The sequence below is a fragment of the Scyliorhinus torazame genome, chromosome 15 (assembly GCF_047496885.1).
Source record: "Scyliorhinus torazame isolate Kashiwa2021f chromosome 15, sScyTor2.1, whole genome shotgun sequence".
NCBI lineage: Eukaryota > Metazoa > Chordata > Chondrichthyes > Carcharhiniformes > Scyliorhinidae > Scyliorhinus > Scyliorhinus torazame.
Genome location: NC_092721.1, coordinates 53946770 through 53962387, shown reverse-complemented (window position 1 = coordinate 53962387; position 15618 = coordinate 53946770). Strand labels below are relative to the sequence as shown.

At 49.7% G+C, this 15618-nt stretch overlaps 1 long non-coding RNA gene across 1 annotated transcript in view; it reads right to left on the bottom strand.

Annotated features, from left to right (window-relative positions):
* LOC140391388 (uncharacterized) overlaps positions 1–13143 on the bottom strand; it is a 36288-nt gene extending 23145 nt beyond the window's left edge. The window contains exon 1 of the long non-coding RNA XR_011935037.1: positions 13048–13143. This is a non-coding gene — a long non-coding RNA (uncharacterized lncRNA). The remainder of the gene's footprint in view (positions 1–13047) is intronic.
* Positions 13144–15618: the final 2475 nt, after the last annotated feature.

Here is a 15618-nt window from a genome sequence, read left to right as displayed (position 1 = left end):
ATCTCTCTGAGGCAGCGCTGGATACCCTCGTGTTGCTCCTCTGCCCACTGCTTCCACGCTGCCTGGTCTCCGCCTGCCGCCATTTTGTCCTTCTTCCCTCCCTTCTTCTGGTCCACCACCACCTTTTCTGTCGCCCCGCTCCTAGTTAAAGCCATATACTGACAGAGAGCTATTATTAACTCCTTCCCACACCGGGCAACGTCGAAAAAGTGCCCTTGGGGGCCCTGAAAAGAGCCCAAAAGTCAGTTTTTGTGGGAGCCGCCGAATGTGTGACTTAGCTCCGCATGGCCGCAACCGGAAGTCTCGAGAGGGAATCCTTTTGGCAGTGTTCGCTTCACCAATCCGCCCCAAAATGTCTGTGGAAACTCCTGAAAAAGGTCTAAGAGTCCGTTCCAGACGGGAGCTGCCGAATGCGCGACCTACTCCTCCATGGCCGCCACCGGAAGCCTCGTCCCCGCTTCTTCAGTGGCCTTGGTAGATCTTTTCACAGTTGTTCCCTCTGCTGCTAGAGTTCACCTTTGATAAAGGCCCTCAGGTCAGCTTGCAGCTTTAAGCTTGCCCTTCATGTTGCAGCTGTATAGAACCTTAGTTAGGCCACACTTGGAGTATAGTGTTCAATTCTGGTTGCCACACTACCAGAAGGATGTGGAGGCTTTAGAGAGGGTGCAGAAGAGATTTACCAGAATGTTGCCTGGTATGGAGGGCATTAGCTATGAGGAGCGGTTGAATAAACTCGGTTTGTTCTCACTGGAACGACGGAGGTTGAGGGGCGACCTGAAAGAGGTCTACAAAATTATGAGGGGCATAGACAGAGTGGATAGTCAGAGGCTTTTCCCCAGGGTAGAGGGGTCAATTAGTAGGGGGCATAGGTTTAAGGTGAGAGGGGCAAGGTTTAGAGTAGATGTACGAGGCAAGTTTTTTTTACACAGAGGATAGTGGGTGCCTGGAACTCGCTACCAGAGGAGGTGGTGGAAGCAGGGACGATAGTGACATTTAAGGGGCATCTTGACAAATACATGAATAGGATGGGAATAGAGGGATACGGACCCAGGAAGTGTAGAAGATTGTAGTTTAGTCGGGCAGCATGGTCGGCACGGGCTTGGAGGGCCGAAGGGCCTGTTCCGGTGCTGTACATTTCTTTGTTCTTTGTTCCCCCGCCTGCATGCTGGAAGAGGCCCTGTTTATCCTGCAGTTGCAGCCAAATCTTTTACTGTTTCTGCTGGGTCTGGTAACCAAAAGACATCCCATTCCTGGGGGACACAGTCAGGGGAATGTTGCAGTCTTCTTCGCACACCGGGAAATGTCAAACAAATGCCGTGGGGGCCCTGTAAAAGAGCCCAAAAGTCCGTTCCAAGCGGGAGCTACCGAATATGCGACCTAGCTCTGCATAGCCGCCCCCGGACGTCTCCCTCCTGGCATCCATAACCAACAGGGGTCATCGTAGTTCCTGCAATGTCCAATGGCTCCCCTGTGTAGGTGGCCAACCTGGTCTGTGTGTCGGTTAATGTAAGGGTCTGTCTTCCCTGCTTGATGTGGTCGAATGTCCTCTGGGCGATCACGGAGACTGCTGCACCAGTGTCCAACTCCATCTCAAGCGGGTGACCATTGACCCATACGGTCACCTTAATGGGGGCCACACGGGGAGCTGCCACACATTGCAGCTGCAGGCAGTCATCCTCCGTCTCCACGTCCTCAGGAGTAGTCGCCGCAGGTTCATCCACATGGAAGGTACAGCCCCTGGGCTGGTCCCAGTTTCGGTCGGAACGACGGTGCCTCTGACGCCCCCAGGACCGGTGTCCGCGACTGGGTCGGCGCCTGCAAGTCTGACACAGACATGGCTCCTCATCCATTGGCTCTGGAGAAGGCTTCCTTCGGGGAGGAATGTCCGACGGCCACTGGCGTTGATCCGGACGTCGCCTCGTGCAAGGTACCGCAGGAGTGCGGGGGGAACGTTTTCGGACGGAAGGAGTTGCACCTCAAAGTATGCACCTCCATTCCCTGTAGCTCCTGCACTCCTCGTTCTGCGCTCTCTTGGGACAGTACTATTTGAATGGCCTGTTGAAAAGTCAATGTTGGCTCAGCTAACAAATTTCTCTGGGTGGCCGCATTGTTAATACCGCAAACCAAACGGTCGCGTAACATTTCTGACAAGGTCTCATCATAGTCACAGTACTCCGCAATCCTGCGTAGCCTGGATAGAAAGTCGGCAAGGGATTCTCCTGGGGTCCTCTCAGCAGTATTAAACCGGTAACGTTGGACTATCGTTATCACTCACTCCTTCCTGGCTGGTTCCAAACTGGCCAGCTTTATTTATATAGGGAGTCTGCTAATGATTTCTCCGCCCCCCTCATTGGGGAAGCTCATACTCCCACTGAATTGTGGGATTGTCATTAGTCCCCAGCCAATGGTAAGCAGGCAGGTTATAACAGGGTTTAAATCCAGCTAACTGATTTTCTCTTTCCAGGAATTGACAGGTGCTGCTTTCTCTGCCTGAGCCAGTAGGTGTACGACACAGGTGAATTCTAAAGCAGCAATTTTTTTTTCACTGCCTTAGTCTGCTCTGCTCTCTACCTTCCAGGCAGGAGTCTCACTTATGGGGGGCTTCTAGGCAGGCGTCTCTCTAATTGGGGTACCTCTGGTGGGGGTCTCTCTAATTAGAACATAGAACATACAGTGCAGAAGGAGGCCATTCAGGCCATTTAGTCTGCACCGACCCACTTAAGCCCTCACTCCCACCCTATCCCCGTAACCCAATAACTCCTCCTAAACCTTTTGGACACTAAGGACAATTTAGCATGGCCAATCCACCTAACCTGCACATCTTTGGACTGTGGGAGGAAACTGGAGCACCCAGAGGAAACCCACGCAGTCATGGGGAGAAGAGCAAACTCCACACAGTCACCTGAGGCCGGAATTGAATCCAGGACCTTGGAGCTGTGAGGCAGCAGTGCTAACCACTGTGCCACCATGCCGCCCCACAGATGGAAGACTTGAACAAAATCTGTTCTGAGGTCCATCTTGTTATTTGCTCAAATATCTGGCAGGGCAGCACGATGATACAGAAGTTAGCACTGCGACCTCACAGCGCCAGGGACCTGGATTAAATTCTGGCCTCGGGTAACTGTGATTTTTCACAGTGCTCAGCAAAGGTTTATACCAACAAAAAGGAAGAACGGTAAAAAGAGGGAAAATCGACCGTGGATATCTAAGGAAATAAGAGAGAGTATCAAATTGAATGAAAAAACATACAAAGTAGCAAAGATCAGTGGGAGACGAGAGGACTGGGAAATCTTTAGGGGGCAACAGAAAGCTACTAAAAAAGCTATAAAGACGAGTAAGATAAATTATGAGAGTAAACTTGCTCAGAATATAAAAACAGATAGTAAAAGTTCCTACAAATACATAAAACAAAAAAGAGTGGCTAAGGTAAATATTGGTCCTTCAGAGGATGAGAAGGGAGATTTAATGATGGGAGATGAGGAAATGGCTGAGGAACTGAACAGGTTTTTTGGGTCGGTCTTCACAGTGGAAGACACAAATAACATGCCAGTGACTGGTGGAAATGAGGCTATGACAGGTGAGGACCTTGAAAGGATTGTTATCACCAAGGACGTAGTGATGGGCAAGCTAATGGGGTTAAAGGTAAACAAGTCTCCTGGATCTGATGGAATGCATCCCGGAGTGCTAAAAGAGATGGCTAGGGAAATTGCAAATGCACTAGTGATAATTTACCAAAATTCAATAGACTCTGGGGTGGTCCCGGCGAATTGGAAATTAGCAAACGTGACACCACTGTTTAAAAACGGAGGGAGGCAGAAAGCGGGTAATTATAGGCCAGTGAGCTTAACTTCGGTAGTAGGGAAGATGCTGGAATCTATCATCAAGGAAGAAATAACGAGGCATCTGGATGGAAATTGTCCCATTGGGCAGACGCAGCATGGGTTCATAAAGGGCAGGTCGTGCCTAACTAATTTAGTGGAATTTGTTGAGGACATTAACAGTGCGGTAGATAACGGGGAGCCAATGGATGTGGTATATCTGGATTTCCAGAAAGCCTTTGACAAGGTGCCACACAAAAGGTTGCTGCATAAGATAAAGATGCATGGCATTAAGAGGAAAGTAGTAGCATGGATAGAGGATTGGTTAATTAATAGAAAGCAAAGAGTGGGGATTAATGGGTGTTTCTCTGGTTGGCAATCAGTAGCTGGTGGTGTCCCTCAGGGATCAGTGTTGGGCCCACAACTGTTCACAATTTACATAGATGATTTGGAGTTGGGGACCAAGGGCAATGTGTCCAAGTTTGCAGACGACACTAAGATAAGTGGTAAAGCAAAAAGTGCAGAGGATACTGGAAGTCTGCAGGGGGATTTGGATAGGCTAAGTGAATGGGCTCGGGTCTGGCAGATGGGATACAATGTTGACAAATGTGAGGTTATCCATTTTGGTTGGAATAACAGCAAAAGGGATTATTATTTCAATGATAAAATATTAAAACATGCTGCTGTGCAGAGAGACCTGGGTGTGCTAGTGCATGAGTCGCAAAAGGTTGGTTAACAGGTGCAACAGGTGATTAAGAAGGCAAATGGAATTTTGTCCTTCATTGCTAGAGGGATGGAGTTTAAGACTAGGGAGGTTATGCTGCAATTGTATAAGGTGTTAGTGAGGCCACACCTGGAGTATTATGTTCAGTTTTGGTCTCCTTACTTGAGAAAGGACGTACTGGCACTGGAGGGTGTGCAGAGGAGATTCACTAGGTTAATCCCAGAGCTGAAGGGGTTGGATTACGAGGAGAGGTTGAGTAGACTGGGTCTGTACTCGTTGGAAGTTAGAAGGATGAGGGGGGATCTTATAGAAACATATAAGGTTATGAAGGGAATAGATAGGATAGATGCGGGCAGGTTGTTTCCACTGGCGGGTGAAAGCAGAACTAGGGGGCATAGCCTCAAAATAAGGGGAAGTAGATTTAGGACTGAGTTTAGGAGGAACTTCTTCACCCAAAGGGTTGTGAATCTATGTAATTCCTTGCCCAGTGAAGCAGTAGAGGCTCCTTCATTAAATGTTTTTAAGATAAAGATAGATAGTTTTTTGAAGAATAAAGGGATTAAAGGTTATTGTGTTCGGGCCGGAAAGTGGAGCTGAGTCCACAAAAGATCAGCCATGATCTCATTGAATGGTGGAGCAGGCTCGAGGGGCCAGATGGCCTACTCCTGCTCCTAGTTCTTATGTTCTTAGTATTACAGAGATGAGGAGCCTGGAAGGTTCTCCACTGTTCCTCAACTGTTTCACCATAAAGTTTTTGCTCCCAGTCTACCTTAGCTAGTTCTTCTCTCATCCCATTGTAATCTCCTTTGTTTAAGCACAAAACACTAGTGCTGTATTTTAAATTCCACCATATTGTGGTCGCTCCTTCTGAGAGGATCCCTAACTATGAGATCCTGAATCAATCCTGTCTCATTACACAGGACCAGATCCCTCGTAGGTTCCATTACATACTGTTCTAGGAAACTATTTCGGATACATTCTATAAACTCCTCCTCAAGGCTGCCTTGACTGACCTGGTTAAACCAATCGACATGTAGATTAAAATCCCCCATGATAACTGCTGTACCATTTCTACATGCAGCAGTTATTTCTTTGTTTATTGCATGCCCCACCACAATGTTATTATTTGGTGGCCTATAGATTACTCCTATCAGTGACTTTTTCGCCTTACTATTCCTGATTTCCACCCAAATGGATTCAACCTTATCCTCCATAGCACCGATGTCATCCCTTACTGTTGCCCGGATGTCATCCTTAAATAACAGAGCTACACCACATCCCTTACCATCCACTCTGTCCTTCCGAATAGTTTGATACCCTCGGATGTTTAACTCCCAGTCGTGACCATCCTTTAACCATGTTTCAGTAATGGCCACTAAATCATAGTCATTCACGATGATTTGCGCCATCAACTCATTTACCTTATTCCGAATACTACGAGCATTCAGGTAAAGTACACTTATGTTGGCTTTTTTACCTCTGTTCTGAATCTTAACACCTCGATCAGTAACCTCTCCTAAGTTATATTTCCTCTGAACCTTTCTCCTAATTTTCCTTGTCGTTGAACCCATATCTTATTTCGGCAGCATTGTAGGGCAGCACGGTAGCATTGTGGATAGCACAATTGCTTCACAGCTCCAGGGTCCCAGGTTCGATTCCGGCTTGGGTCACTGTCTGTGCGGAGTCTGCACATCCTCCCCGTGTGTGTGTGGGTTTCCTCTGGGTGCTCCGGTTTCCTCCCACAGTCCAAAGATGTGCACGTTAGGTGCATTGGCCATGATAAATTGTCCTTGGTGTCCAAAATTGCCCTTAGTTTTGGGTGGGGTTACTGGGTTATGGGGATAGGGTGGAGGTGCTGACCTTGGGTAGGGTGCTCTTTCCAAGAGCCGGTGCAGACTCGATGGGCCGAATGGCCTCCTTCTGCACTGTAAATTCTATGATAATCTTCATGTAACAACCTGCCGTGTCGCTTACCATTAATGTTTTCACTTCCCATTTTATTCCTTTTCGTATTCCTGGTCCTATTCACTGAGCTCCCCTCAGTCACTGTACCTTGTACTGTCGCCCTTTTTGATTTTTGACTCTGGCTTCTCTGCCTTACACTTTCCCCCTTACTGCCTTTTGTTTCTGTCCCTGTTTTACTACCTTCCAACTTCCTGCATCGGCTCCCATCCCCCTGCCACATTAGTTTAAACTCTCCCCAACAGCTCTAGCAAACACCCCCCTGAGGACATCGGTTCCAGTCCTGCCCAGGTGCAGACCGTCCGGTTTGTACTGGTTCCACCTCCCCCAGAACCGGTTCCAATGTCCCAGGAATTTGAATCCCTCCCTCTTGCACCATCTTTCGAGCCACGCATTCATCCTCTCTATCCTGACATTCCTACTCTGACTAGCTCGTGGCACTGGTAGCAATCATGAGATTACTACCTTTGAGGTCCTACTTTTTAGTTTAACTCCCAACTCCCTAAATTCAGCTTGTAGGACCTCGTCCCGTTTTTTTAAACCTATATCGTTGGTGCCCTATGTGCACCACGACAGCTGGCTGTTCACCCTTCCCCCCCAGAATGTCCTGCAGCCGCTCCGAGACATCCTTGACTCTTGCACCAGGGAGGCAACATACCATCCTGGAGTCTCGATTGCGTCCGCAGAACCGCCTATCTATTCCCCTTACAATTGAGTCCCCTATCACTATAGCCCTGCCATTCTTCTTCCTGCCCATCTGCGCAGCAGAGCCAGCCACGGTGCCATGAACCTGGCTGCTGCTGCCTTCCCCTGGTGAGCCATCTCCCTCAACAGTATCCAAAGCGGTATATCTGTTTTGCAAGGAGATGACTGCAGAGGACACCTGCACTGCCTTCCTACTCTTGCTCTGTCTTTTGGTCACCCATTTTCTATCTCCCTCAGTACCTTTCACCTGCGGTGTGACCAACTCACTAACTGTTAGATTAAGACTTCCTGAAGGAGGTTGGTCTGACATTGCTTGCATAATGAGGCAATTCTCTCCACGATCTTATCTGATAAAAATTTCAGATGTCAACATTCTGAGAAGAAATCGTAGAGATCTACTTCAAGTCACAGATACTGCGAAGATTTTTCCTAATCTTGACTTGAATCAAACAATTTCAAAATAAATTGAACAGCAAATGCATTCAAATTTGATGATTAACAAAGACATTAAAACCGCTTCATCACTTTTGATGTTAAGAAGATCAACAAGGAGAAGAAGACCCAATTTGTGAACTTTTTCATGATTCTAGTGATTGCTATACATTGTATACACTGCATTTCATATGTAAAATTTTCTTTTAATATTTGCAAGAAAATGTTAAAAAAAGGGGATGTAGTGACCTCTGTATATCAATGTTTGTAAAACTAGTACAGTCAATTCAACGGTAGATGTCTCACTATCAGATGGTGTAAGAAAGACTTTCCCGCTCTTTCTGAGAGAGTGTGCTTCAGAAGAGTGAACAGACAAGACATAGAATAGCTAGAGAGAGAGAAGTTATAAGTTATTTCATTATTACATTGTATAATTAGTTAGTTATCTTTCCTGTATTTTATTAGTTGAGTATTAAATACAAAGGACTCACAAATATTATTTATATTACTCAATGAATCAGTTCATCTTTACAAGAAGACTATTGTTCATTTCATCAACACGGCTGGTTCAAAGAGTAATATATATATAACGTAAGGTAATATAACAATTACTGCCTGCGTCATTCTCTCCGGCAACTCCCCCTTCTCCAGTGCTTCATTAAACGCCCCCAACAGATGTGGCGCCAGGTCCATCGCAAATTCCTTATAAAATTCCTCCGGTACCCATCTGGCCCAGGGGCCTTCCCTGACTTCATACCCCTATACTAGCCAGCACCTCCCTCAGTCGCAGGGGCTCCTCCAATGCCTGCCTCTTTGCTTCCTCCACCTGGGGGAATTCCAGCTCATCCAGAAACCGCCCCATGACCCCCTCCTCCCCCCCACCCCCCGAGTCCACCTCGTAAAGTCCCTGGTAGTACTCCCTAAACACCTCATTTATCTTCCCTGGCTCCGACACCATATTCCTAGCCCCAGTCCGTACCTCCAATATATCCCTCGAAGTGGCCTGCCTCCGCAGCTGGTGCGCCAGCATGCGGCTCGCCTTCTCCCCATACTCATATTGCACCGCTCTTGCCCTACGCTGTTGTCCTACCCCTCCCCATTGTCAGCCTGACAAACTGCCCCTGCAACTTTTTCCTCCTCGCCAATCCCTCCATGGTGGGCCTCCTCGAATATTCCCTGTCCACCTTCACTATCTCGCTCACTAGACAGTCATGTTCCTCCCTCCTTTCCTCATCTGCACGAGCCAGATACAAAATAATTTCCCCCCGGACCACTGCCTTCGGTGCTTCCCAAAAAATGGCTGCCGACATCCCCCTTTTCTGATTCAACTTCACACTCCTTAATCACCGCCCACACCTTATCACAAAAACCTCCAACCACACCCCCCATTCGGCCTCACTCCTCCGGCCATTCCTCTCGGCCTTCTCTCCCACCACCTCACTTCCGTTTACCAGCATCACCTGCTAGCACGCAGCCCCTGCCCAAAGGCACAATCAAATGACCTCCCCCCGCCCCCCCCCCCCCCCCAACTCCTCAACTCAAGGAGGAAAGCACCCTGCTGACCTTACCCAAACAAAGACTTCTTCTAAACTCCAGGCAGCCTTCTCCAAAATGGACAAATGTTAAACACAGGCAGTCCCAGAAAAAAAAGGGGGGGGTGGAACGGGAACATCCATCCCCACATAAACCTTTCACACCAGAACCCCTCACAATCCTAATAGTGAACAGCAAAGCCCCCTCCAAAAAAAGACAAAATAATCCCCTAATCCCTACCCCCACTTCAAACATGCTCCCAACCATTACAAAGTGCTAGCACCCTGGTTCCCAAGCATTGTCCGCTCAGTTCTCCCCCAGTTTATGCTCCTTAATTAAGTCTTCGGCCACTTCTGGGGTATCACAATAATACTCCCGGCCCCTGAACATCACTCATAACTTCGCCGGGTAGAGCACCCCAAACCTGATCTGCCCCCTTGGTCTTGTTGAAGCTTGCCCGTCGCTTCACCAACTCGGCTCCGATGTCTTGATAAATTCGGACCTTATTTCCCTCCCAGTTGCAGGTACACTTCTCACTGACCCATCGCAAAATCTTCTCTTTCCCACAAATTTGTGGAGTCTCCCGATCACCGCCCATGGTGGCTCCTCAGCTCTAGGCTTCTGCCTCAGGGACCGATGCACTGGGTCCAGTTCAGGCGCCTTATTTATCACTTCTTCTGCCACCAGCCCCGCCAGCATCTTTGATACGTACCTCGTGGCACTCACACCTTCCACTCCTTCAGGCAGGCCCACTATTCGCAGGTTCTGCCTTCTTGAGGTATTCTCCTCCTCCTTTGAGCGATCCTCCCGCATTTCTTTCCTCCGCTGCTGGAATTCCACCTTAATAAAAGCCATCAATTCCAGCTAGAGCCTTCCAGCTTGTATCAGCCCTTCCACCGCCTGCATGTTTACAGTGGCTGCTGAGAAGCACAGGCCTGCTCCAACTTTTCAGCCAAATCTCTCACTGTTTTCTGCCGGGTTTGATAACCAGCAGAGGTACCACTTGTGGTGGTATGTATTAGGGGTAATATGGTACCTGTGAAGCCGAGAGGCTATTGGCTGACAGGTCCCGGGTCCTGGTTGGATCTGCCGCCTTCTGGCACCGCTCTGAAGGCAGAGTATAAGAGCTTGAGTTCTCCCAGCAGCCACATTCTGTAACTGAGCTGCTGGGGAACAAGTCTTGCTTAATAAAGCCTCGATAGGCTTCATCACTTCTCGACTTGTGTAAGTCATTGTGCGCTACAATTTATTCAGCAAGCTTAAAAGACTATGGAGCTCCAGATCGCCCCGGAGTGTCTGCGGATCAGCCCCCATGCAGCAAACTCGACGGCCGTGTTTAAACACCTGCTAGCATGCTTCGAAGGCTACCTTCGAACGGCCCCCGGCCGGACCACGGAAGATCAGAAAATGCAGGTCCTGCATTCCAGGGTGAGCCCAGAGATCTACACGCTCATCGAAGAAGCGGAGGATTTCCCGACGGCGCTCGCCATGCTGAAAGGCGTCTACATTCGGCCCATAAACCAGGACTACGCACGCCACCAACTCGCGACGAGATGGCAAATTCCCGGAGAATCGCTCAACGAGTTCTACAGCTAATTTTGGGACGAAACTGCAACTGCCCGTCGGTGAGCGAGATCGAGCACATGGACCTGCTAATCAAAGCCGCATTTGTGGCAGGTATGACTTCTTTCCAAATTCGTCAAAGACTTTTAGAAAGAGACTCGCTAGGACTCTCAGAGGCACGGGCCCTTGCGGCCTCCCTCGATGTGGCCTCACAAAACGCCCGCGCCTACGGCCCCGACCGCACGGCAGCCCCTTGGGCTCCGTGGACGCCCGTTGCGACCGACTCCCCGGCACCCCCCTTATGTTCTAGCCTGTGCGGCTAGAACATAAGACCACCCCGGTGGGGCCCACTGCTATTTTAGCGGGCAGGCGAAACACCCCCGGCAGCGCTGCCCGGCCCGCGCAGCTATTTGTAAAAGCTGCGGCAAAAAGGGCCATTACGCGGTGGTGTGCCGGTCCCGGGGGCTCGCCGCAATCCCCGGGGAAGAACAAGGACAGCAGATTCAACCCCCCAACCCCCCCAACGATCCATACGCGCCCCGCGGGCGCCACCATTTCGGGTCCCGGACACCACGCGGGGAGGATGGGCGCTGCCATCTTGTGACCACGCATCCACGCGCGATTCATGGGGCGGCCATTTTGTCCACCCCCGACCGCGTGCGATCCATGGACGCTGCCATCTTGGCTGACAGCCAACGACCCCAGCATAGATGGCTCCACGGGGTCTGAAGAAAACGCCGTGATGCTACTACCACGACTGGCTTCGGTGACCCTGGACCAATCGCGGCCCCGGACGCTCCAAACGACAACAACAACGGTGTTGGTCAACGGGTACGAGACGCCATGCTTGATCGACTCAGGGAGCACGGAAAGTTTTATTCACCCGGATACGGTAAGACGCTGTTTTCTCTCCATTCGTCCAAGCACTCAAAAGAATTTCCTGGCTGCGGGATCCCATTCAGTAGAGATCAAAGGGTTCTTCATCGTGAACCTAACGGTGCAAGGGAGGGAGTTTAAGAACTATAGGCTTTACGTCCTTCCCCAACTCTGCGCGCCCACATTACTGGGGTTAGATTTCCAGTGTAACCTCCAGAGCCTAACATTCCAATTCGGCGGCCCCATACCCCACTCACTATCTGCGGCCTTGCAACCCTCAAGGTTGAACCGCCTCAGAACATAGAACATAGAACGACACAGCGCAGTACAGGCCCTTCGGCCCACGATGTTGCACCGAAACAAAAGCCATCGAACCTACACTATGCCATTATCATCCATATGCTTATCCAATAAACTTTTAAATGCCCTCAATGTTGGCGAGTTCACTACTGTTGCAGGTAGGGCATTCCACGGCCTCACCACTCTTCCTTGTTTGTGAACCTCACCCCGGATTGCAAACCCGTCACCACTAGGAGCAGACGGTACAGCGCCCAAGATCGGACGTTTATCCGTTCCGAAGTCCAATGGCTGCTGAAGGAAGGCATAATCCAGGCCAGCAATAGTCCCTGGAGAGCCCAGGTGGTAGTTGTGAAGACCGGGGAGAAGCAGAGGATGGTCGTAGACTATAGTCAGACTATCAATAGGTACACGCAGCTAGATGCGTACCCTCTCCCCCGCATATCCGACACGGTCAATCGGATTGCACAGTACAAGGTCTTTTCCACCGTGGACTTCACGTCCGCATACCACCAGCTCCCCATCCACCTAAGTGACCGCAAGTACACAGCCTTCGAGGCAGACGAGCGGCTCTACCATTTTTTCAGGGTCCCATTTGGCGTCACGAACGGAGTCTCGGTCTTCCAACGGGAGATGGACCGAATGGTTGACCAGCACGGGTTGCAGGCCACGTTCCCATACCACGACAACGTAACCATCTGCGGCCATGACCAGCAGGACCACGACGCCAACCTCCAAAAATTCCTCCAGACCGCAAACGCCTTGAACCTCACATATAACGAGGAAAAATGCGTTTTTAGCACCAACCGTCTGGCCATCCTGGGATACGTAGTGCGCAATGGAGTGATAGGCCCAGACCCCGAACGCATGCGCCCCCTTATGGAATTTCCCCTTCCCCACTGCTCCAAAGCCCTGAAACGCTGCCTGGGCTTCTTTTCGTATTACGCTCAGTGGGTTCCCCAGTACGCAGACAATGCCCGCCCGTTAATCCAGTCCACTAACTTCCCCCTGTCGACAGAGGCCCGCCAGGCCTTCAGCCGCATTAAAGTAACTTACCTTACAGGAGCAGATCTTGGAGTTTCAGCGGGAGCGGAGCGCAGAGGCAGCTGGTGGGTGAGTATTTAAGTAAACACTTACCTGGTCTCGTTTTCGGTCCCTCTTTGCTGTTTTTTAATTTTTAATTTTAGTGTTTAAGGCGGGAACAGGAAGTTCGACCCGCGGACTTCTGGGAAGTGGAGTGCAGGGGTTGCCGGAAGGTAGGTATTTAGGTTTAAAAGAACTTACCTTGCAGGGGAAATCAGTTGGAGTTTCAGCGGGAGCGGAGTGCAGAGGCTGCTGGTGGGTGAGTACTGAAATTTAAAGTAACTTACCTTACAGGAGCAGATCTTGGAGTTTCAGCGGGAGCGGAGCGCAGAGGCAGCTGGTGGGTGAGTATTTAAGTAAACACTTACCTGGTCTCGTTTTCGGTCCCTCTTTGCTGTTTTTTAATTTTTAATTTTAGTGTTTAAGGCGGGAACAGGAAGTTCGACCCGCGGACTTCTGGGAAGTGGAGTGCAGGGGTTGCCGGAAGGTGAGTATTTAGGTTTAAAAGAACTTACCTTGCAGGGGAAATCAGTTGGAGTTTCAGCGGGAGCGGAGTGCAGAGGCTGCTGGTGGGTGAGTACTGAAATTTAAAGTAACTTACCTTACAGGAGCAGATCTTGGAGTTTCAGCGGGAGCGGAGCGCAGAGGCAGCTGGTGGGTGAGTATTTAAGTAAACACTTACCTCGTCTCGTTTTCGGTCCCTCTTTGCTGTTTTTTAATTTTTAATTTTAGTGTTTAAGGCGGGAACAGGAAGTTCGACCCGCGGACTTCTGGGAAGTCCCTCACCAATAAATTCTGGTGGAGAGGAAACCAGAGACACTACACGTGTAGTGTCTCCCACCCGCCCTCCTCCTCTAACCTAATAATAAAACCCATTGGTGTGAGGTAAGTACCATATTGTATTATTATTATTATTATTTTTTATTTTTTTATTTTAATTTAGTTGTTAGCCAGATCTTGGTAGAAAGTTAGAGGGATGGCAGGGAAGGGAGTGCAATGTTCCTCCTGCAGGATGTTTGAGGTGAGGGATGCCGTTAGTGTCCCTGCTGATTTTACATGCAGGAAGTGCTGCCATCTCCAGCTCCTCCAAGACCGAGTTAGGGAACTGGAGCTGGAGTTGGAAGAACTTCGGATCATTCGTGAGGCAGAGGGGGTCATAGATAGCAGCTTTAGGGAATTAGTTACACCTAAGATTGGAGATAGATGGTTAACTGTAAGAGGGACTGGGAAGAAGCAGTCAGTGCAGGGATCGGTTCCCCTGAGAAACAAGTATACCGCTTTGGATACTTGTGGGGGGGGGACTTACCAGGGGTAAGCCATGGGGTACGGGCCTCTGGCACGGAGTCTGTCCCTGTTGCTCAGAAGGGAAGGGGGGAGAGGAGCAGAGCATTAGTAATTGGGGACTCGATAGTCAGGGGCACAGATAGGAGATTTTGTGGGAGCGTGAGAGACTCACGTTTGGTATGTTGCCTCCCAGGTGCAAGGGTACGTGATGTCTCGGATCGTGTTTTCCAAGTCCTTAAGGGGGAGAGGGAGCAGCCCCAAGTCGTGGTCCACATTGGCACTAACGACATAGGTAGGATAGGGGACAAGGTTGTCAGGCAGGCTTTCAGGGAGCTAGGATGGAAGCTCAGAACGAGAACAAACAGAGTTGTTATCTCTGGGTTGTTGCCCGTGCCACGTGATAGTGAGATGAGGAATAGGGAGAGAGAGCAATTAAACACGTGGCTACAGGGATGGTGCAGGCGGGAGGGATTCAGATTTCTGGATAACTGGGGCTCTTTCTGGGGAAGGTGGGATCTCTACAGACAGGATGGTCTACATCTGAACCTGAGGGGCACAAATATCCTGGGGGGGAGATTTGTTAGTGCTCTTTGGGGGGTTTAAACTAATGCAGCAGGGGCATGGGAACCTGGATTGTAGTTTTCGGGTAAGGGAGAATGAGAGTATAGAGGTCAGGAGCACAGATTTGACGTCGCAGGAGGGGGCCAGTGTTCAGGTAGGTGGCTTGAAGTGTGTCTACTTCAATGCCAGGAGTATACGAAATAAGGTAGGGGAACTGGCAGCATGGGTTGGTACCTGGGACTTCGATGTTGTGGCCATTTCGGAGACATGGATAGAGCAAGAGCAGGGACAGGAATGGATGTTGCAGGTTCCGGGGTTTAGGTGTTTTAGTAAGCTCAGAGAAGGAGGCAAAAGAGGGGGAGGTGTGGCGCTGCTAGTCAAGAGCAGTATTACGGTGGCGGAGAGGATGCTAGATGGGGACTCATCTTCCGAGGTAGTATGGGCTGAGGTTAGAAACAGGAAAGGAGAGGTCACCCTGTTGGGAGTTTTCTATAGGCCTCCAAATAGTTCTAGGGATGTAGAGGAAAGGATGGCGAGGATGATCCTGGATAAGAGCGAAAGTAACAGGGTAGTTATTATGGGAGACTTTAACTTTCCAAATATTGACTGGAAAATATATAGTTCGAGTACATTAGATGGGTCGCTTTTTGTACAGTGTGTGCAGGAGGGTTTCCTGACACAATATGTTGACAGGCCAACAAGAGGCGAGGCCACGTTGGATTTGGTTTTGGGTAATGAACCAGGCCAGGTGTTGGATTTGGAGGTAGGAGAGCACTTTGG